The sequence below is a fragment of the Anser anser genome (assembly GCF_964211835.1).
Source record: "Anser anser genome assembly, chromosome: 1".
Classification (NCBI taxonomy): Eukaryota; Metazoa; Chordata; class Aves; order Anseriformes; family Anatidae; genus Anser; species Anser anser.
The window spans coordinates 172,599,257-172,623,091 of NC_139720.1; the positions used below are offsets into that span (position 1 = coordinate 172,599,257).

The 23,835-nt window shown below is 38.5% G+C and overlaps 1 long non-coding RNA gene across 1 annotated transcript in view; it reads left to right on the forward strand.

Annotated features, from left to right (window-relative positions):
* Positions 1 to 18,793: 18,793 nt before the first annotated feature.
* LOC310891516 overlaps positions 18,794 to 23,835 on the forward strand; it is a 56,404-nt gene continuing 51,362 nt past the window's right edge. Inside the window, exon 1 of the long non-coding RNA XR_014577613.1 lies at positions 18,794 to 20,885. This is a non-coding gene — a long non-coding RNA (uncharacterized lncRNA). The remainder of the gene's footprint in view (positions 20,886 to 23,835) is intronic.

Sequence of the window (23,835 nt, forward strand, 5' to 3'; positions counted from 1 at the left end):
CATACCTTTACTGTACAAGCATAGTAAGCCCAATATATCTGTGAAGTTTTGTGACTCAGTATGTCATAACTCAGTAACTATGACTCAGTAGTCGAGGTTGGCCACCCCAGGGGGATCTTGGGCCCTTGCTTCGCCAGGATAGGCCCAGGACAGCAGTGCGACCAGGCTGCACCTGCCAGCTCTCAGGAGAGAGGCTGACAGGGAGCAGGTGTTCCCAGTGCAACAGTGACTGCGCCCACACCCTCTGCCTAGATAAAGCTTCTGGGAGGGTAGCAATATGTTCCTGCCCACCAGGCCCAGTGCATGAGAACCACCAGTAGCATACTGCAGTGGTGGGTGTGGGAGCTCATGCGGCAGGGCACAGGAATTCTGTCCCTCCTCATTTGTGAGTTCATCCTATCTATTGGCAGTCTCTGTGACAGTAGTTTTTGCTGTGGTCTCCACCAGGCAGAGAGCTTGCCCCCAAAACACTGTGGCAGCCCAAACGGAGAGCCTGTCCAGAACTGTGGCTATACAGATCTCTGGCTGCAGGGAGTGGTGCTGCTGGGGGAGGGCGACAGGTATTCCACCTGCATGAGGTGTGAGCTGGTGGAACATCTGGTCAGCGTGGTGGCAGAGCTGAAAGAGGACGTTGAGAATCTGAGGGCCATCAGGGACTGCGAGCAGGAGATTGACTGGTAGAGTAGCTCCCTAACATGCCAGAGGGAAAGGCTCCAGGGAGATACCCCGCAATTGATGGTGGACCCCCTGCCCTGTCCCTGTTGGGTAGAGGAGGGGGACCTGAGGGGTGGGGAGGGTTGTCAGAGGGTGCCTGCTCTGCATTGTGGGTGAACCACCCCCCGTCTGCTTCCCTCACGTCCCCAGGTCTCCCTAAGCATTAGGTTTGTAGCATTGGACATTGATGGGGAGGTAAGTGGGGAGGTGCGGGAAGGTTCCCCAAAGAGGTTACCAAGGATGAGGCGGTTGACTCCACACATTCAGACTGCCTCTGCCAGGAAAGAAGGAAGGGTGGTTGTGGTGGGCGACTCCCTTCTTCAAGGAATGTAGGGCCCCATTTGCAGACCAGACCTGAGGCATAGGGAAGTGTGCTGCCTACCTGGGGCCTGGGTCAGGGATATAACTAGAAAACTTCTGGAGCTGGTTCACCCCACTGATTAATACCTATTACTCATAATTCAGATGGGCAGTGATGAAATCACTTGGAGAAGCCTGCAAACTATGAAAAGAGATTTCAGGGGTTTAGAGCAAATAGTTCAAGGAATGGGAGTGCAAGTGGTGTTTTGTTCTATTCCTTCTGGGGAGGTGAAGGACATGGAGCGGGCTAGGAAAACACAGGTAATGAATGATTGGCTGAGAGGCTGGTGTTGAGACAGGAACTTTGGGTACTTTGACCATGGGGCAGTTTACTCAATCCCTGGCCTATGGATGGATGGATGGAACTCACCTGTCACAAAGGGAGACATGAATCCTAGTGCAGGAGATAGAAGGACTCATTGAGAGAGCTTTAAACTGGCTCAGGGCAGACCTAATTTTACTCTACAACTTCCTGAAGGGAGGTTGTGATGAGGAGGAGGTCAGCCTCGTCTCCTAGATAACTAATGATAGGACTGGAGGAAATGGTCACAAGTTGCACCTGGGGAGATTTAGATTAGATATCAGGAAAAACTTTTTCTCTCAAAGAGTGGTCAGGTACTGGAACGGCCTGCCCAGGGAGGTGGTGGAGTCACCGTCCCTTGCGGTGTTCAAGAAGCACCTGGAAAAGGTGCTACAAGATATGATTTAGTAGCTTAGTCGGTAGTACTGGTGATGGGAGGATGGTTGGACTAGACGATCTTATAGGTCCTTTCCAACCTTGTGTTTCTATGATTCTGTGATTTTATCTTTACTATGTGCACAGATCCTTTGTATAATGACAGTCCATGAAGCAAAGCTGATTAGGACGTGATAGATTTAGCTGATACCGTTGAATGTTTAAAATTCTCAAATACCTCATGAACAAGAATTTGGAATAGAAAAGAGAGCTAGATTGTGACAGAATCAATCTTCCTGCTCAAAAATCAAAGCAACTGAACTCTTACTTATGTATTAATAGCCCAAATTTGGCATACCTAAGCATTCCCTTTTATTTCCGATAAGTTTTTCTTGTCAAAGCCTATTCAGTTCCTCTTCTTGAACACCACAATAATTACTCCTTACCTCCAGATGCTTACTATTTTGTTCATTCTGTGAAGTGTCAAGTTTATATATTTTATTTTTAATGCTATGTATTATGCATGAATATTCATGTATTCCTTGCCTCAATCCAAATGACATCCTCTCATACTGAGTTTTATTCACCAACTAATATTTCTTCTGTATATTGTGAAAATTTTTCTTTTCATAGCTTTTCAGTCTATTGATTTTCAATACTGATGGCTGTTCCTAAATCCTTGTACATGAAAACAAATAACTAAAGAGTTTAGTTTAGTTTTTCCTTTGTTATTGTGTGTGTGTTCCTTTTAATTAATTATCAGCCAGAACTGCACTGTCCTACTGCTTTTCTCAAATGCCTCTAGGTAAACATCTCTTTGCCTTACTTGCAATGGATATATTACAATTTCTTTTGGAAAAGTATCCCCAGTTCTACTGAGGTTAATTACTTTAGATAGGTTTTCTTAGAAATTGTTTTAGAGTATATTATTTTCAATTTCTTTTAGTCACAAGGCAGATACTTTCACATCAGAGTTTCCATGTGATCAATGTCCTCAATGCTCTTAAAACTAAAGGAAGAGCAGTATACAGAAAATGGAAATTAGCTCAGATAGGCGCAGATTCTATGTGTATGCATATGTTATCTCATGGAAGCCTGAGGCATTTAGCCATTCATATCATGGCTGACATTGCCCACTCTGCTTTAAAAGAAAAAAAAAAAAAAAAAAAAAAAAGATGAAACTGCAGAATGTTTAATAGCACGGGCCACAGTAGAGTGTTGTATTTTTACACATACAGTAATTGGAGAAGGATCTTCTAAAAGGATACAAGGAGAACATTATTAGAGGTTTGATTAAATCTCTCCAAACTCAGTAGGATAAATTGCATCTTTTATCAAAAATAGCAGAAATTATTAAACTTATTAGTGAAGCCTCCAAATTGAAACAAAATAATTGTAGTCACTTAGCCACTTGAGCTTTCTGGACAGAAGACCTCTAGGATATAATGTTTGAATTGCAGAGGGCAAAATGAAATCAGGAGGAGGAAAAAAAAAAAAGGACAAAAATAGAGGGAGGAAAATGAAAGACAATCTAAACATCTGATTAAAAGTAATTCTGAGAAAGGACTATGAAGAGTTCAGAGCATGAATGAAAGAAAAACGTAAGCCAGAAAATTGCTTCTTGTCATTTCATTTCTATGTCATTTCATATGATTCAGCAAGTCAACATTTTGTATGTTTTTCTGTGGAAAAACAGGCATCACTTGCACAGGATCCTGTCAAAATGATCTCCTCCTGACTATAATAATATACAACATCTTAAACTTCTAAGTTTCTTATATAAAAAGGAGTAATATTTCAATTAAAAAGAAAACCCCCAAACATCATGTGATCTAATTTCTTTTGATGCTGCACAGCTTTTATATGAGAACTGTTTTGCAGCCAATGAGCACAAACAAGCTAATTTTAATATCTATTCAAGGGCAGAAAAAAAAAAAAAAAGAGTTGTAAAATATAAACACATATAAACAGCAGAATGTATTTTCGTCCTGACAGAATCAGTAATGGGTCAACAGGGACAGGGACAACAAAAACTTCAAACTAGAGCACAAGCATTTTTCAAAAATTTGTCCAGAAATCTAATCCTCTGCACTATAACACCTGTCCTTCAGTCTTGCTCTTAGTTTAGAAACCAGTGGCTTCCTCAGTTACAACAAGGTCTGCATTATCTCCTCTGAATCCCTAGGAAAAGTCATTTCCCTCATTTTTAGGAGCATTTATGCATCTGTTCCCTGCTTTGAAGAAATATTTATTGTCTACAACAATAAAATCTTACCTAAGGAGCCAACACTCTTTACCTTCATAACTATGTTCTGCACAAATACCTCTTTCCGGTTGGGTGGGGAGGGAGCAAGGAGAAAGCACCATGCCCTCCAGATTGCTTCAGCTGACCGAGAGTGCAGGACTCACTTTCTGTGGTCTTGCCCCACACTTTGAACAAATCAGATATGCCATTACAACCACATATTTCCACAGGTTCATTGATGTATTCTTAGAAATATCATTTTAAATAGAAGATGTGTGCAAAGATTTGAAGAAACAGCTTTGTCCATTGACTTCAGGATATACAGGTATGCCACCATGATCATGATATAAGAAAAATATTCTGTGCTGACAAATCAATGGTCACATAAGAGTTAATTACACTGAATCTTCTTTATTGATGTTTTTGAATCAATTCACTTCACCCAAAGTTATAAGATACTATGCTAAAGATGGATAGCACAGGATAATCAATATTCACTGAAGTGCAAAGGGTCTCCTACAAGCAAGCCCACAGAGAGTCATGGATAGTGGGAGAAAATGTAGAGGCAAAGTTTGGTTTTTTTTTAAATTTTTTTTTCATACTCATCTCAATTACAGGTATGTAATGGGATCTCAGACTTACTGAATGCAGTTACTTATATCTGCAGCTGGTATATGGCACCTGGTTGCATCCAGGTTACAGAAAGCTTGAATTCCCACCAATTACACTCAAAGTCTTGTTATGGACAAAAGGAATGTACCATATATGAAAAGCCAAGAATTTATTATTTGTCTAATTAAAGCCTTAACATTGTAACCAAATAATTAAACAGTGACAACATGTCAATGTTTTTAATTGTTGCTGAGCAGTGCTTACACACAGTCAAAGACTTTTCTGCTTCTCATGCTGCCCTGCTAGCAAGGAGGCTGGGGGTGCACAGCAAGCTGGGAGGGAACACAGCCAGGATGGCTGTCCCCAAGTGACTGAAGAGGTATTCCATACCATGTGATGTCATGCTCAGCAATAATAGCTGGCAGAAAGAAGGAGGAAGCGTGGACATTGGATGGTGTTTGTCTTCTAAAGAAACCATTGATAAGCCCTGCTTTCCTGGAAGTGGCTGGACATCTGCCTGCTGATGGGAAGTAGAGAATGAATGAGGAGTGGTTGAGGAAACTGGGGTTATTTAGCCTAAAGAAAAAGAAGGCTCGGGGGAGACCTTATCACTCTCTACAACAACCTCAGAGGAGTTTGTAGTGGGGTGGGTTGGGGGGCCTGTCTCTTCTTCCAAGCAACAAGTGATAGGAGAAGAGAAAAGGACCTCAGGTTGTGCCGGGGAGGTTTAGTTTGGTTATCAGGAAAAAATTTCCTCACTGAAAGGGTTGTGAGGCACTGGAACAGGCTGTCCAGAGAAGGTGTGAAGGCCCCCTCTCTAGAAATGTTCAAGGCCATGTTGGGTGGGGCTTTGAGCAACCTGGTGTAGAGGAAAGTGTCCCTGCCTATGTCAAGGGGGTTGGAACTAAATGGTCTGTAAGGTCTTGTCCTACTCAAACCATTCTATGATTCTATGAATGTACTTGTCCGCCAAAAAAAATAGTAGAGTCCTTTGTCTAAAAGAGAAACATTGAATTCTCTTGAAATTGGGTAATTAAATAGCATATTAACACTTCCAATTTCAACTTTTTTATTTTAATCTATCTGACTTTGGTAGCTCAATATTGTTTAACTAGCAATTTTAATAAAGGGTTTAAAAGACTTATGTCAATGATATCCCATACAATTTTCAAATATACCTTCCAAAACTGAGCGCTATATTTTATTTCCTGATAGTAGCTTTAGTGATTTTGTGTAGTTCCTCACAAATGTAATTATCCTGTGATAAACATATTTACTTAAAGTTTCTAAAAGACCTATTGTCTTTGTATGCTTCCTCATTCTTAATTAGTATTAATGCCACTTTAATTACTAATAATTATGTAATTGTGAATTTTATTTAGAAAAACTTAAATTAGGCAGGTGAACAACAAACACAGTATGTTTTAACCAATACTTTTGTTTGATATCTTTTGCTAATGTTCTTTTATGGATCGTGATTACTCTTCAAGAAATAAAAGTAGTTGTTGGCTAACTATTATTTTTCCAACTGTATTAATGAAGTTGGTCATGCTATTTGCTGAGGTTACCGAATGATATTGAGCTCCAGAGTGGCACTGTAAAGCAGTAACTGCTGTTTTACAAATAGAAGCTAATTTATGATGTTTCAAAATAAAACACATGAATCCTTCACATTTTCCAAATCACCAGCAATACAACAGCTCTACATTATGTTTTCAAAAATGGATGCACTTTAAGAGATTTTTTTTTTTCACTTTGCCATGGTGATAAAAGAAAATCTTCAGGATTACAATTCTTGGTTTAGAATATTATAAAGCCTCTGAAATAAGAAAGTCAATGCTTAGGAGACAAAAAAAGATGACTGAAGAGTGAGGAAAAGCAAGAAACTAAAGATAAGGGAAACAACAGGAGGTTGCTCATTGAGCTTAGTGTCCTTATTTGCTGCTCTTAGTATGCTAAAAAAATGTGCCAATCATAGAGAGAGGAGGAAAAAAAACAGAGAAAAAAAAAGTCCTTTTAAATTCAATTTTTTTACACAGCAGTTGGATATTGTTGGGGTTTTGTTTCCTGCATCTGTTTTCAGCAATTTTATTTTTTTTTCCCCTCAGGGTAATACTTTAAAATGCAATTTGGTGTAAGCTAAAATGGAAAATAAACCTGATTATACATCTGTAAGTTATTATTACTGACATGTATGCAAACTGCTAACTAGTGCTGTGTGCCCTTCATTCAGCTTGTATTATTTCATTGACAAGCAGCACCAAAATTACTTTGGAAAAGTGAAATACAGCCTTGAACTAGTCTCAGAGCTTATTAAATATTTAATAAGTAATAAGAATCCATCAAAGGATGGACTTTACCTTACCTGTGACAGCTGGAGGCAAGAATTGCTTTACAACTTGGCCTGAAAAGTGATTTGCTATGAAAATGACATGAGCATAAGAAGCAGGAAAGGAAAAACTAGTCTATTGGTAGCATTTAAATATAGAGCAATCTAAGAATAGCTGACATTGACTTTTACATTGATAATTATAGGTCCTCAGGAGCTAGGCACTATGACTGCAAACATAGTTATGTGCACTTATCTGTGTGTACGAGTGTGAGTTGAGTAACACAGCAGACTTTGATCTGGTTTCAGTTGAAATTTCATCTTTCCTGCTTGGTCTACAAACTATTTGGACAGCATAATACCTGAGGAGTTTTACTGCTGTTACTTTGCACATAATTAAGGAGGAATATGTAGTTTATTGCTACTTTTCGTGAAACATACATACATTCAGCAATGCATGTCACTACCCTTATCCTGAATTAGAAAAGAATTTTGTGTTTCAGTGAATGTGTTGATCTTGGAGTTTCTTTCCAATTATTACTATCCTGCATAAATCTAGATTACAATCAATTCAAAAATCAATTCTAAGAGCTACTGGTCACTAGTAGCATTGGAAACTGTTCCCTTAAATATTTTTGCCTTGGGGGGTAGTAAAAACAGAAGAAGAGATTATACTTGTCAATAAATTTCCAACTTTCATGTAGAGTGAAGCACAGGAATGAGTGGTTAAAAACTGCATCTTTGCTGTTAAATCCCTGAAAAGGTAGAAGATACCCAGGTGAATCAGTGCAGTGGTTCACCCAGCAACAATCACAAGTGCAGAACACAAAGAAAACAACCTTTTATCCTACAATCACCAGTTCCACTGCATTTGATGACTTTTTTCTTTTTTACTTTTTTTTTTTACTTTTTTTTTTACTTTTTTTTTTTACTGTTTTTTTTTTTTTTCCTTTCCCATTAAATCAGAGAAGGGCTACTTTAAAAAGCTGGAGAGAAATTTTAGGACCATGGTATTATGCATACAGTTAAGTAAGTGGGAGAGTGGCTTTCAAGTAGTGAAATTTAAAATAAAATGTGTGACAAAAATTATGAATGTCATGACTCTCAAGAAATGTACAAAGTAATTTATCTCTGATGAGTAGGAAGAATTGACCAAGTACAGGAAAAAGGCCTGAGAGAATTAAAATTAACTCTTAAAAAGTAACTAGGAAATAATCAAGTAAATTAAATTATCATCAATAATGAAATGTATAAAGTATATAAATACCCTAACAAAAATGAAAATTCTAATTTAATATAAGAAAAAGCACTCAGAATGAACTGAATGCACAGTTCAGAGCTCAAGAACACCGATACTACACCAATTTTATGAAAATGAGCAGAGGTCAAGATGATGAACACAATAAAGGGAGGGGAAAAAAGGCTATTAATTGGATCTGTTTGCAAACATCTGCAGTGAGTACTATGAAGAAATCAGGACAACTGCAGCACTTCTAGCATAGATGAATCATTTAGTGAAGCAGTGGAAGGTAGAATATAGGTAGACTATCACACTAAAGCAACATTTAGTAAAGTAACAAAGTAACATTTAGTTACTTAAAATGAGACAAAGGTGCACTACCCATACATTAGAAGCAGAATTAACACTAAAATACAAGTTATGAAACATAAACTGTAAAGCTCTATTCCTGAACTTCCAATGGTGTTCTTATTATCACTAAATGTGCATATAAGAAAGATGTATGAGGAAGAGAAAAATAAGAAAAGCTTTTATAAACAAGGAAAGAAAGAATGTTCTTGGTCTACAAATGCATCTAGACAGATAAAAGATTTATTTTCATATTTGGTACTGTAAAGCTTTAGAGTCCCTTGGGAGGAGGTTGTGAAGGGCAAAGGAGTCCAGGAAGGCTGGGCACTCCTCAAGAAGGAAATCTTAATGGCTCAGGAGCGGTCTGTCCCCACGTGCCCAAAGACGAGCCGGCACGGAACTAGACCGGCCTGGCTGAGCAGAGAGTTGTGGTTCGAGCTTAGGAGAAAAAGGAGGGTTTATAATCTTTGGAAAAGAGGGGGGGCTACTCAAGAGGACTATAAGGATGTTGCGAGGCTGTGCAGGGACAAAATTAGAAAGGCCAAAGCTCATCTGGAGCTCAATCTGGCTACTGCCGTTAAAGATAACAAAAAACGATTTTACAAATACATCAACACAAAAAGGAGGACTAAGGAGAATCTCTATCCTTTACTGGATGCGGGGGGAAACTTAGTTACAAAAGATGAGGAAAAGGCTGAGGTGCTCAATGCTTTCTTTGCCTCAGTCTTTAGCGGCAAGACCGGTTGTTCTCTGGATACCTGGTACCCTGAGCTGGTGGAAGGGGATGGGCAGCAGGATGTGGCCCTCGCTATCCATGAGGAAATGGTTGGTGACCTGCTACAACACTTGGATGTACGCAAGGTGATGGGGCCGGATGGGATCCACCCGAGGGTACTGAGAGACCTGGCGGAGGAGCTGGCCAAGCCAATTTCCATCATTTATCGGCAGTCCTGGCTATCAGGGGAGGTCCCAGTCGACTGGCGGCTAGCAAATGTGACGCCCATCTACAAGAAGGGCCGGAGAGTAGACCCGGGGAACTATAGGCCTGTTAACTTGACCTCAGCGCCAGGGAAGCTCATGGAGCAGATTATCTTGAATGTCATCACGTGGCACTTGCAGGGCAACCAGGCGATCAGGCCCAGTCAGCATGGGTTTATGAAAGGTAGGTCCTGCTTGACGAACCTGATCTCCTTCTATGACCAAGTGACGCGCTTGGTGGATGAGGGGAAGGGCTGTGAATGTGATCTACCTTGACTTCAGTAAGGCTTTTGACACCGTTTCCCACAGCATTCTCCTCAAGAAACTGGCTGCTCGTGGCTTGGACTGGTGTACGCTTTGTTGGGTTAGAAACTGGCTGGATGGCCAGGCCCAAAGAATTGTGGTAAATGGAGCCAAATCCAGTTGGAGGCCGGTCACTAGTGGAGTCCCCCAGGGCTCAGTGCTGGAGCCGGTCCTCTTTAATATCTTTATCGATGACCTGGATGAGGGGATCGAGTGCACCCTCAGTAAGTTTGCAGATGACACCAAGTTAGGTGCGTGTGTCGATCTGCTCGAGGGAAGGAAGGCTCTGCAGGAGGATCTGGATAGGCTGGACCCATGGGCTGAGGTCAACTGCATGAAGTTCAACAAGGCCAAGTGCTGGGTCCTGCACCTGGGGCACAACAACCCCAAGCAGCGCTACAGGCTGGGAGAAGAGTGGTTGGAAAGCTGCCTGGCAGAGAAGGACCTGGGAGTACTGGTTGATAGGCAGCTGAATATGAGCCAGCAGTATTCTCAGGTGGCCAAGAAGGCCAACAGCATCCTGGCTTGCATAAGAAGCAGTGTGGCCAGCAGGTCTAAGGAGGTGATTGTCCCCCTGTACTCGGCTCTGGCGAGGCCACACCTCGAGTACTGTGTTCAGTTTTGGGCCCCTTGCTACAAGAAGGACATGGAGGTGCTCGAGAGAGTCCAGAGAAGGGCAACGAAGCTGGTGAGGGGTCTGGAGAACAAGTCTTACGAGGAGCGGCTGAGGGAGCTGGGGTTGTTCAGCCTGGAGAAGAGGAGGCTCAGGGGAGACCTCATCGCTCTCTATAGGTACCTTAAAGGAGGCTGTAGAGAGGCGGGGATTGGTCTATTCTCCCACGTGCCTGGTGACAGGACGAGGGGGAATGGGCTAAAGTTGCGCCAGGGGAGGTTTATGTTGGATATTAGGAAGAATTTCTTTACTGAAGGGGTTGTTAGGCATTGGAATGGACTGCCCAGGGAGGTGGTTGAGTCACCATCCCTGGAGGTCTTTAAAAGACGTTTAGATGTAGCCCTTAGTGATATGGTTTAGTGGAGGACTTGTTAGTGTTAGGGCTGAGGTTGGACTAGATGATCTTGGAGGTCTCTTCCAACCTAGACGATTCTGTGATTCTGTGATTCCGAGATGCATAAAGTCTAGGATCATATGCCTTGCAGAAGGAAGATGTCTCTGAGGATGCATTAGAGTTATAAAAGCAAACCAAATGATCTTATTTTGTGAGTCTGGTGGAGACAGAGAATAAGAAATACTAAATATCAGCGTATATGTGATCATTTAATCCTCTCTAGGTCTTAGGCACCTAAGTTCAGGATTAAAAAAGAGATTCCAGCCTGCTTCTGCTTTCAATCCAGAATCTGGGATAGACCACTGTTCAGAAGTAATACAGAATTCAGAAGATGAAATGCAGAAAAAAATCATAACCAGTTATATGAGCATTCAGTGGAGAAAAGTTTGGTATCTGTGCCTACTAACTTTTATTGATTCACTTAATTCAATTAAAAAAAAAAAAAAGGTTTATCTGGAAGACCTAGGGAGGTGACAGTATATTCCAACAAAGGATAAAGAGTGGCCTTTTTCGCTGTCACAGTTACAGCTAGAAAAGGACTAAGAATAACCTAGACAGTTATACAGGCAGCAAAATCTTTTTTAACAACTCTGAGACTTCAGTAAATATGGATCAAAACATGTGGCTCCCATTAGACTTGAAACCACTCTGAGCCTTTCACAGTGTGTGATATTCATTGGGTTGACTACACAATAAAAACTGTATATGAACAGTATGTTGTAGTTTTACTGTCTAGAAATATAGAAGATTTTTATAAAATAAATAATGCTTCACATCTTTGGCAGAGGTTTTGAGACATCTCTGTGGTATTTATAGTGAAGGCAGAAAGATACAATGTTCTCATGAGCTTTTGTACCTTTTAAGTTGGAGAAGTTAATTTGGATATCTCCAATGGTGAAAAAATCCTAAGCATCTCCAGACAGTGATGAAGACAGTACAAGCCAGGAAGAAGTTCAACTTTTCTTACAAGACCTAGGTTGTTCTCACACATACATGGTCCATAACTGATAGCGTACTGACTGATAACTGTTTAACTGAGTCCCAGGAGGCCCCAAAAGTAAAGAATTCCTCAACAATGTTTAGAATTTTATCTTAAAAAGTTTAACTGTCAAACTTGACAAGATGATGAAAAACAAATTTCTTGTGCTTTATCACTATGTTTCATACTGCTTTTCCTTCTATTAAAAATGCTTGTTAATGCTGTGTTTAAAAGTACTTTAAATATGTGAATTGTCTTAATTATTTAATATATTTCATGATAAAGTTGTGCATTTAATATGGTGTCTGTTGCTTACGTACTCTATGATCAACAGAAAGTTAAATGGAACCTATTACTGAGTGCAAGGCACTTAGCACTTCCTTTGTGGAGTAAAGAAATGCTCTTTCATCCATTTGATTTCAAAACACAGAATTAAATTACGGAATACAAATAATATCTAAGCTGAAGGGTCTGAGACCTAGATCATATAACATAACATTCAGGTATATGATTTCTACTGATTTTTATAGTAGTTATGTACCTGAATACTTCTTAGAATTTGGACTACCCAGCATACCCATAATTACACAAAAATTTGTGATGGCAGATGGATGTCCCAAACTTGTGTCCTAATAATTGAGCCTGACCTCAAAATCCATTACATATACATCCTTCAAAACTAAATTAATCATTTATATTTCCAACAGTTCCTGCTGGAGAGACCATCATCTGAGAAAGATTGCAATACAACCCATCAATTGCAGCCTTCCTTCCACCATGGCAGAATTACAGGTAACTGTCTCAGTGCAAGAGAAGAGAACAGATCAAGATGAGGATTGAACAGTCATTGTTTTAATTGGTCGTTTCTTCACTACACTCCTCTCTTGAAGATGCTAGCAAAGACAGCAGATAGCATAAAGCTATATCCACACTATTCTGGCAATGAAATATAAGGGGTAAAACAAAACAAAACAACAGTGTTTTGTTTCTATTCCCTACCACAAATTAGGTAACCATGTGTGAATAAAGATTGTCACTTTACATGTAAAATGTGGATCACATTGCATTAAAAAAAAAAAAAATCCAGTAAACCGAACATTTTATTTATGTATTTGTGAAAACAAAAACTTACACAGTATGAAAGTCAGTTCCGTCCTCTTATGTGTTATTTTTTCCTTTACAAAGTAGCATTTTTCAATGCCAAGAGTGAAGGTGTTATTTGCTTAATGTTTTCTCTTTGTTTTAATCATGTTCCAAGGACAATCTTTGTGAAAGAAGCAGGTGTGGTGTAAAGAATAACTAATGAAGTTAGGAGGAAGGATTCATTGTGTTATTTCAGTAAAAGGAACTTTCTTATTCAGTCTTTCAGGACCTGATCCAAGTCTCATTGAAGTCAGTCTGATTCTTTACTCTGATTATTCAATACAGAATCAGCAGAGACAAAGTAAACAAGACACATCCTAATAAGTTCCACAGGAACTACGATCTTGCCTACAAAAATCAATATAACTTCTGTATCTGGTTGTCTTTCATTGTAACCATTGTGCACAAAGTACCTCATACCCTCCAGATTTAGATATTGATACCACTAATTTCTTCTACTCATCAGACCACCAGTCCTTAAAATGTGTATGTGCTCTGAAATACTATTTACAACCTGCAAACTTCCAGTAACACCTGTACCTGAGTTTCTTATCCCACAGAAAATTCAGGTTTTGTGATTCAGAGACACAAAATTTAGATATGTCAGCATCTAATTTCTTGAAATGTGGCCCACTAAGGCTTACTACTATGCATTCCCATTTATACTCTGCATGGCAAGAAAATATAACCAGTAAATAAAGTAACTAATCTAACCAGTAAATAAAGCTAAATATTATAAATCAGAAAGTGGTGGGTTGGCCCTGGCCAGGAGCTAAGACATCACCCAGTCACTTGCTCAGTCTTCTCTCAGCAGGATGGGGGAGAGAAATGACGAAAAATTCATGGGTTGAGATAAAAACTGTTCAATAATTGGAGGCAAAAGGAGAATGAAACATGGATAAGAGAAAGGACAAGACAGGACAAGGAAAAGAAGGGGAAGGATAGCAAGAAGGATGGAGAGGGAGAGAGAGAACGGGAGAGATAGAAGAGGGAGAGGAAGAGGGTGAGGGAGAGGGAGAAGAGGGGAAGAGGGAGGGGAAGGCAGAGAGAAGGAAGGGAAGAAGGGAGGGGGGGAAGAGGGAGAAAAAGGCGGCAGAGGAAAAGGGGTGCAAAAACAATCATTCACCACCTTCTACCATCAGGCTGATACCCAGCAGTCCCCAAGCAACAGCTGCTTTGGAAAGGATAATCCCCAGTTTTATTGCTAAACATGACTTCATATGGTGTGGAATATCACTTTGGTCACTTGGGGTCAACAGTCCTGGCTGTGTCCCCTCACAGCCTCTTGCCTTGCCTGTTCCTAACCTACTTGCAGCTGGTTAAGAGTCAGAAACAGAGGAGGCCTCGATGTTGTGCAAGCACTGCTCAAGAACAACTACAATATTGATGTGTTATCAACCATGTCGACCATACATTGATACACAATGTATCTGAGAAAACTCTGTAGTCTGGTGTTTGGGGATTCATCTAGGAAAGAAGAGTTCTGTTTCCTGTTCACAAGGCTGTTTCTGTACTTTAACACACAGCTGTTTAATATAATAGACTGAATTAATCTTTTACTTTATCCATCTCTTTCTTGCCCAGTGAATCTTGAATTCCTTGCTGCAACATAGCCTAGCTTTAAGCATGTGAAATAGAAGATGCCTCTATCTGCAAAAGTTTTATATCTGTTGTTTTAAGAACATGGTAATGGGAGAAGCATGTTAATATTCAGGTTGTATATTGTCCATGGAAAGTACTTGTGATTTTAACAGGAGAATCAAGAAAAAATCCCTTTGAAGAATCAAATGGCTTAGAGCTTATCATAGAATCATAACGGTTGGAAAGGACCTCCAAAGGACCTCCTCTGATGCAACCGCCCACCTACCACTAAACCAAGCATCACATCTAACCTTTCCTTAAACACCCCCAGGGACGGTGACTCCACCACCTCCCTGGGCAATCTGTTCCAATGCCTGACTCCTCTTTCTGAGAAGAAATTTTCTCATAATTTCCAATTTATCAACACAAATTAGAGCAATTGGAACAGAACTATCAGTTTTAATTTATTCCTTTATTTCACAGTAAATCAAGTGTGGGAAACCACCTTTCTTGATAATAATATAACTCAATAAAGCATTTTTACTGGATCTGGAATAGTTGTTTGTTTGTTTGTTTTTGGTTTTGATTTTGTTTTTTTTTTTCCCTTTGAGTATATGCAAAAGATCCAGGGACAGTCTAACTCTTAATTCTTGTCTAGGTAATTACCTCTTAAGTAAGTTAATCAGCTTTCTTACCTACAGAAAGGATGCATGAGTAAAAGGCAATTTTTGACACTAACACCTTGAGATGAGGAATAATGTAAAGTAACGGATGAAACAACATATATAGCAATAAGCCACTAAGAAGATTCACTTTCCAGTTCTCAAAAATGTGATTTTAGATCATTTGCACTTCCATTTCTTAGCTGAAGTTTTTGGCACTACAAAAACTTCTGAATTACAATTTCTGTCTTTGACAGCTAGTGACGCTATATGCCGTCTTTTGCTACTAATTATCCAGAATAATTTTCCTGGTATTTTAAGACTACTTTCAGCTTCCTATCAAATCCTTGTTTCCAGCTACTATTAATGTTGTTTTGGTTTGTTTTTTGTTGTAGTTATTTTTGGGTGTTGTATGGCAGTTCAAAATGTTTAGATAGTGTAAACTTCATAGATGATTATCTGAAAGATTGTGTTCCTATCACAAAAGTAATTATGCTGTGCTGCACCTTGACTGTACTTTGGCTTGACTCTCAGGGCCACTGCTATGCTGCAGCTGGCACAGCTGGCAGTAGCACACCTGCTGAGTAGAGCAGGCTAATGAGAATATCTCACAGCAGCATCTCTTTTCCTTTATGCTAGTGAATAATATAGCTCTTCAGCAGAGGAAAAGTCCTTGTCTCCATCTGCAAAGTCCTAACTCTGTCCAGTTCTTTCACAAGCCTGTTTACCACTTGCCCTGAAGTAACAGCTGCAGTTAGCATGCAGTATTACATAGAGAAACCCTGCATTTACTTACTTACATTCCACATGCTCTTTTTCAAGCCTTTGTACAGTTTTTCGTAGAATTTCAAAATACAGGCATACAAACCAAAGCAAAAACTATACTTCTTCTGCTACTTTACCTTTGCAAGTGGAAAATTTTATGAATATTCCCCTTACGTAAAAAGTATACAATTGGCTACTACAGGCTTTGAAAATGGTCAGTCAATATTTTCTCACCTTTATGTCAGAAATAGTGGAATGGTTAAAAAATGCATGACTCCAGCAGACCTTTCCATGCCAGTCGTTGATATTCTAAAGAGCCACACATTGACAATGAAATAGCATGCAGTATCACAGCCTTGAGAGAGTTTGTATAAAGAACAAGTATATTATGTATGACTATATTTTCCAAAACAAACACATATTTGGTATATGTTCATTTACTTTTTAAAATATGTATTAAATACATATTGAATAAAAAACGTAAGGATTTTTCATCTTCTAAGAAATAGCTATTAGTAGCATTTCATTTGCATAGACTCTGGTGTCTAAAGTTCGATATAACATGCTAGGGGTGTGATTATGTGATAAAAAGCTTTTTTTTTTTTTTCTTCTTTTTCATTAGGACACCCTAGGTATCAGCTATTTGCTAAGTTTTGAGTATAATCCTTGTTGCAGGTAGCAATTTCTTCCTGTAAATCCTGTATCTAGACTGTTATTAATAACAAGCCCTTCTCATCTTGTCACTGAGAATTAACTAGCAGAACAATTTTTAATCTTTATAGAAAATGAAACAACACTGAAACTGTACTTGTATGTAGAGACTTTGAGTTGTAGCTGTACCAAAAGGATAATTAGAATGATTGTGTAAACAGAACTATTCAATATTTCCTTTTATATGATTTACCCTAATTAAACAGACTTTCAGTGTTAATTGCCTAATAATTATTGCAGATTGGTAGGATGGTGTTTTCATGAATACTCTCAAATTTTGCCTATATCAGCTTCAGATATCTGTCTTTCTTTTACACTTCTTCAGCATTAGATAGCTCCAGAAAGACAGAAATGGCCACCTTCTTGACAAAAGTCAAAGTCTCATAACATCCAGTCATCTTTTCTTTTTTTTTTCTTTCCCTAGACACTCTGTAAATGAGTAGGGGGAAAGTACAGGTTTCAAAGGTTCTTATTAATATGCATTATCTGGCAATTACTGAGTTCAGAATGTCATTCTCTAAAGTGATACTCTGAAATAACTTTGATCTCTTTGACTTCTTAAATTGTTTAAAATCTGTATGTGTGCTATAAAGCTGATTACTAGATATTCAATAAGCTAAATATTTATTTGAAAATAATACTTTTATTTCTTCTTATATGTGAAATTTAGCAGAAACTCTTAATTATATATATATATATTTGTAAGGCTTTTATTCCACAAAATAAGATCAGAATTATTATTAAAGAAGTTAGGAAAATGAATGTCTTGTAGATACTTACTCCAAACCTTTATCAAAAGAAAAAATCTATCTCATGTACACCTCAGTTCATAGAGCTCTGTTGCCTTGGATATTCTTCTCCTTAACCTTTAAAAATATTTAAAAACTAATAGTTCTGTATCATAATTCAGAATATTCTTGTAAAGGTAACAAACTGGATTGAATAAAACAGTTCTTGTATTTTTGTATTTTGAATCACTGGATTTTGCAATGTTTTTACATTGTTTTATTCTGTTTTACACTGAAAATCTAATACTTTGTCTACAAGTACACATATTTTGTGGTATTCAATCATTTTTGTTCTGGTTCTACTTTTTGCTGGATAATGATAAGTACAAATGATAAAGAACTATACGATAGTAAGCACATGAAGACATATCGTAGGTTTTTTTTAAAGAAAGGAATATTCAAGACTTCTGTATATCCATAGACTGTACAAGTTTTAACCACAACTGCATAGAGAGGTCAGCAGCAAATAAAGTCCACATACCTTCATATCTGGAGTATGGTACTCTTACACGTTTGTCATGCATTCACATCACACTCTGTTCCTTGCAGGGTCAGGACTTAACTGGGCCTTGTACAATCTGACTCAAACATACTAAAGAAGGCTCTTGTGCTTATCCAAATGCTAAGTGAGTTTTGCGTTCAGACATTTGCTCGTAGTTAGCTATCTTAGGACCTGCCATCACCAACACACAGATTGTACATCACTGAATTTGAATAAACAGAAAAACTATCATAGCAGTTTGTATCTCCTTTAGAAATAAACAACAATACAGAACTGATGGTGTAATTTGATAACCATAATGGTTACACCAAAGATCCAAATTGGATGCAGATTTATAAATTTATGGAGTTACATCAGTTATTTCAGTTACTTAATCATTTCAGTTTGAATACTGTAGTAGCTGGTTAGAAAAATTATGTTTAAATGACATTTCAAACAAATATATTTTTTTTCACATTTTTAATGTGTGGCTGTCCTGGTTCCAGTTAGGACAGAGTTAATTTTCCTCCTAGTAGCTGGTAGGGTGCTATGTTTTGGATTAGGATGAGAAGAGCGCTGATAACATGCTGATGTTTTAATTGTTGCAGAGCAGTGCTTACACCAAGCCAAGGACTTTTCAGCTTCTCGCTCTGTCCTGCCAGAGGGCAGGCTGGGGGTGCAGCAGGAGCTGGGAGGGGACAGACCCAGGACAGCTGACCCAAACTGGCCAAAGGGGTATTCCATACCATCTGACATCATGCTAAACAATATATAGGGGTGGCTGGCCGGGGTGGGGTGCCGGCTGCTCGGGGATAGGCTGGGCATCGGTCAGCGGGTGGTGAGCAATTGCATTGTGCATCACTTGTTTTCTTACACATTATTATTAGTAATACTATTATCATTATCACTATTATTATTATTATTGCTATTATTATATTCCTGTCTTAATAAACTGTCTTTATCTCAACTCACCGGCTTCACTTTCCCGTTTCTCTCCCCCATCCCAGAGAGGGAGGGGGGGAGGGAGAGCGAACGGCTGTGTGGTGTTTAGCTGCCGGCTGGGTTAAACCACAACAGTGGCACAGAGTTGTCATTCTCTGCCAAAGCTCCCTACCAGCAGGGTAGTTACTAGTTTACTGAAATAGCCTTGATCAGCTCCATCTAGACTTTTACAGAACTTTAAGTCATGCCCCACATTGCATCAGACTCTCCACCAGAATTCAATCAGCATAATATAGCTGTGAAGATGAATCCAGAGAAAAAAGAGTCACAACTCAGTGATCTCTGTATCATCAAAGAGATGAAATTAGGAATGTAAACCTGCCAGAACTTCAAAAATACCCAAAGTCTACCTTTAAAGTTAAATATTTGTATAGGTGCATTTCTAACTGTAAGCAAACTTTGAATCGGAAGGCTTTGGTGAAATAAATGAAGTTTTATTTGTAACTCAAGTTTCATATTGTGAGAAACACTCCGTAGCCAATAACTTAGGCTCAGGCGAGGATCTCAGTGAAGTAGTAATTTATTCGCGATTGCAATGGCAGGCGTCCCACAAGCAGGAGCGCACCTACTGGTTCCAAAACACAGTTTATATACTTTTTAATGACAGGACCCTCCCCTGTTTCCCCCCTGAGTGGGTAATCCAGGTTCACAATCTATCTGATGCTTCACAGACAATGCATGGCCTTCAGTTGCCAGCCTGTTAAATTTCAAATTTCTTTTGACTTTTTTTACTGTTTGAAGTGGTGATGTTTCTTCACTTACCTGACTTGACTTAACACCGTGATTTTCACCTAATTGTCCTAAGGAGTCTGGTTGTCTGCATTTTACAAGGTCGCCTGCTAAATTTTCTTATCACTGCAAGCATATCTCAATACCCCATTCCTCACCTTTAAACAATGTAACTCTGCAAAAACAACATTTTTATTCCCACAATATCTCCCCATAAGACAGTCTAAAAGGTTTGTTCCTACCTTAAGCAGGACTTTTAAAGGTTGTCCATGGCTAATGGCTAATACAAGTTAAAAATAAGTACCTATTTCTTTTGTTGGCCTTTGCCGTGGGCAAACCAAAGTTTATGGAAAATGAATATGAGTAATTAATAGTGTCTTCTCCTTTATCCCAGTATAGAAAACTTTTTATTTCCCACAGAAGAGAAAATAAACTGCATTAAACAAAACAGATAATAGCTGTAGTAGTTTGAAATGGAGGATATGCACAGTTGAAACTGGAGCTAGTTATGCTTACATTCATTCTTCATGAGAGAGGGAGTTAGGAGAATATAATAATTTACTAACTTTTAGAGAATTTACTAACTTTTTAGAAAAGGGGGGACTGAGAGAGGGAGTTAGGGGAATCTTATCAAGTAGAGATAGAGTGCTGACTGCATGAAACTAGGACTAACTATGGTGCTTGTGCAAATTAATTAAAGCAAGAAGCCTTGGGCCCCTTTACCAAGGTCAGTCTCTTAATAAGGGTGTGAGCCTATCTTAAGAAACTGGTAGAAACTGGTCCTGTGGATGGACAAGATCCAAGAAGCAACTAAGTCTGCGCAGAGACAAGAGGTCAACTAGCGGTGATGAAGAAGAGTCATCAATCTTCATGCCCACGACCCCCGACGACCACCACCAGAATACACTGCGCAAGCGCAGATGGGAGGAGTTTATGGAAATGACTCCTTGGAACTAATTTTAATACGAAGCGGGGACAGGTTATGAATATGTATAGGTGTATTGTGAAACTTCATGCATATGTAACTCTTTACTGCATATAACCAAGGCAAGTTGCTGCGTCAGGTGCGCACGACTTTGGCGGGACTACCCCCCGTGCTGCCCAGCGCTGAATAAACATACCTACTTTACAATCTTACTGATTGTGGAGTCCATTTTCCGCAAGTCATTCAGGTGAGTGCTGCAAACTAGGAAAACAAAAGAATTTAAAGGGTTCTACCTTGTACACCTCAGGGTTATGAGGGAATAACAAAGCCATGAGCAAGGCTGGTCAAGATGATGCTTTATAGTACATGATACAAAAAAAATGTACACAAACAGAGACACTGACTGTCTCCTGTAAAGCTGTAACCAATGCAAGGTATGCAGCATTGAGAAGCTGTTTGATAGATTGTCAACACACTTGTCACAGTGCAGCAATACCTCATGACTGCTCCTGCCCACAGGATTAAACATATACAGCAAGCATTGTTAAATGGTGGTTGTCAGTGGGAGAAAATGAAAATCTAAACATGACTTCATTGCATCTTATTGCATTCATAAACACACATAAAGCGTCTGTGTCTGGGCCTTGTGCTGCTTTAACTGTACTCCAGGCTACTTGCCACTCACCTATGCTCTCTTTGGTGACACAATTGCAGATTTGCTTATTCTCTTGATGACAGTACACATCCCCCCTGCTATGTAAAAGCCTATTAGCACAGGTACTCAGCAAATGGTGTCAGGAAAAATCTGGGCTGTATGGAAATCAATGAGAAAGCTTTTCATTGATTATAGTGAACCTTGCAAAACAGGGTTCTTACACTTTAGCTTATTGCATTTCTTTTCATCAGCATTCAGGAGCTGAAAGGATTGATCTCATGACACCTTTTATTTTTAATTTACTTATCATGGAAAATCCTTTAATTAAAAGACATTGTTTGGCAAAGAAAAAATTGTGGGAACTTATTTGTGGAATGAAATTGCTGTATTTACTATTCCTATACACCCTGTCTTACTGGAAAAGTAGTTAGGACATTTTTGCATGTATTAATATACATTTAATAAATTTCAAAACAGGCTGAGGACATGCAGTTGCAAATACTTTCTTAGTCTTGCTTGCTGTGAGCATGTGGAAGGGATATACTATTCATAATATCATATTAAGCACCATAACACACACAAAAAAATTAATGACCACTGAAATACATCTCTTCTTGTTTAGTATACTCAATACTGTTCAGTGCTTAGTGCCCTAAACAGTTTCATTCTCGAAAATAAATCACAATTTTTCACATTTATTATTTGATTAATGTTGTTATTTATTTTAACAGAGTAAAAATAATTTTATTCAAATTCATTTTAAATAAGTAATTTGATCTGTTTGATAAAGAAACAGTAGAATACTAATAGAAAAGTGCTATTTAGGATATTTAAAAGTTGGTTCATTTATTTGATTGATTGATTCTTGGCATATTCTAGTATTTCACTGAAGATTAAAGAGACAATTCTAAACTTAAATAGAAATATAAAACATTGAAATTACCAGTGAAAAATAAGAGTTAAAAAACATTCACTCTGAGACATCAAAACTGTGTATTTCAAATAATTTGATTTCTATCTTATTATTTTATTATTTATTATTTTTAGTATTTATTAATGTATATACCAGCAAATACTTTTACTTAGTGTATAAAAATTTACTTTTATGTATACTCTACTCTGAACTTATTGGTTTTGCTCCTTTGTTGTTAGTGATATACCTTTATGAAATATTTTATATTCATATACTGCATTTAAAATAAACCCTGTACCATTTAAAATACTTGAGCCAGACTGATTCTGAAAATTATTATACAGGATAATGAAAGGTAGTGTTTTAATTCTGGGCCTGATGAAAGACCAGGATATTTCCACTGATTGAGTATCAGCTACATACTGTGATGTCTTCCTAATTGATTCCATCCATCACTTACAACTTAAATACTTGCTTTCAGTTGGTCACTCCAGACTCCCCTCACAGTCAACAGAAAGAAAAAGAAAAATGTTGGCTGTGATTCAGATGACTACAGGTGGTGATTCATATGACTACAGGTGATATGATTTCTGCCTAAGGATTCAAACTGTAAATTTTCTCATCCTATAGTCCACCAGCACTTCCAGATGTAGATGTCTAGATTGTAAAGATAAACACTATCGCATCAGATGAATCCTAGCCTCAGTACATCTTCTGTATTCAAGCTATTTAAAAAGAAAAATGTACAAATTCTATAGACCTTCATTGACTCATTATAAGGGGAAATAGCCAATGACTCATGCTTTGAAGCACAGAGGGATGCAGCATGGCAGTGAATAACTTTTAGTGACTATAGTGAAGCTCTGAAGAATGCGGATTTCTATTTTCCAGATAGATTCCCAGTTTCTTTTAGTATTGGCACTAAGTTGCATCACAGTTGTGTAATTGCTGCAGAAAGTACCTTTTATACATTGTTTACCTCTTCTTCAAAGTAGTAGAGTCCCCATCCCTGGAGGTATTTAAGAGACATATAGACATGGCACTGCAGGACATGGTTTAGTGATGGGACTGAGGTCTGGTTGATCGTTGGCCTTGATGATCCTGAAGGTCTTTTACAACCTAGATGATTCTATGATTCTAAGGTACAACAGGACAGAAAGGTCTGGCTCTTGGAGCACCATGGAATGAATACAGGCCTTCAAAGGAGGAGAACTTAATTTGGTTCATGTTTAAAGTAATTTTTAGCTCACTGCCAGGAAGTCAGTGTAGAGCTGTAGAAGAATTATTTAGATTTTGCTCACACTTTTTTTTTTTTCTGAGACCCACAATGCTTAGACTTGATTGAAAAATAGATTGTTTTTAATGCACTAATAACGAACTAGGAAATTTGCAAAGACTGTAAAATTATGAAGAGTGACACATTTCCTGCCAAATAGGTGCAAAGACCTTAAATACATCTTCTAATCTAACTTTCCACATTTACAGTAACAGGTACCTTTCATTCAAAGTAGAGGTAATCTTAGACCTTATTAGGTTTTCAATGCAATATGAATCATACTTTCCTTTCCCCATCCCCAGCAATGGAAATATGAATTTGAATTATTGGAATAAGAAAATTATAGGTAATTT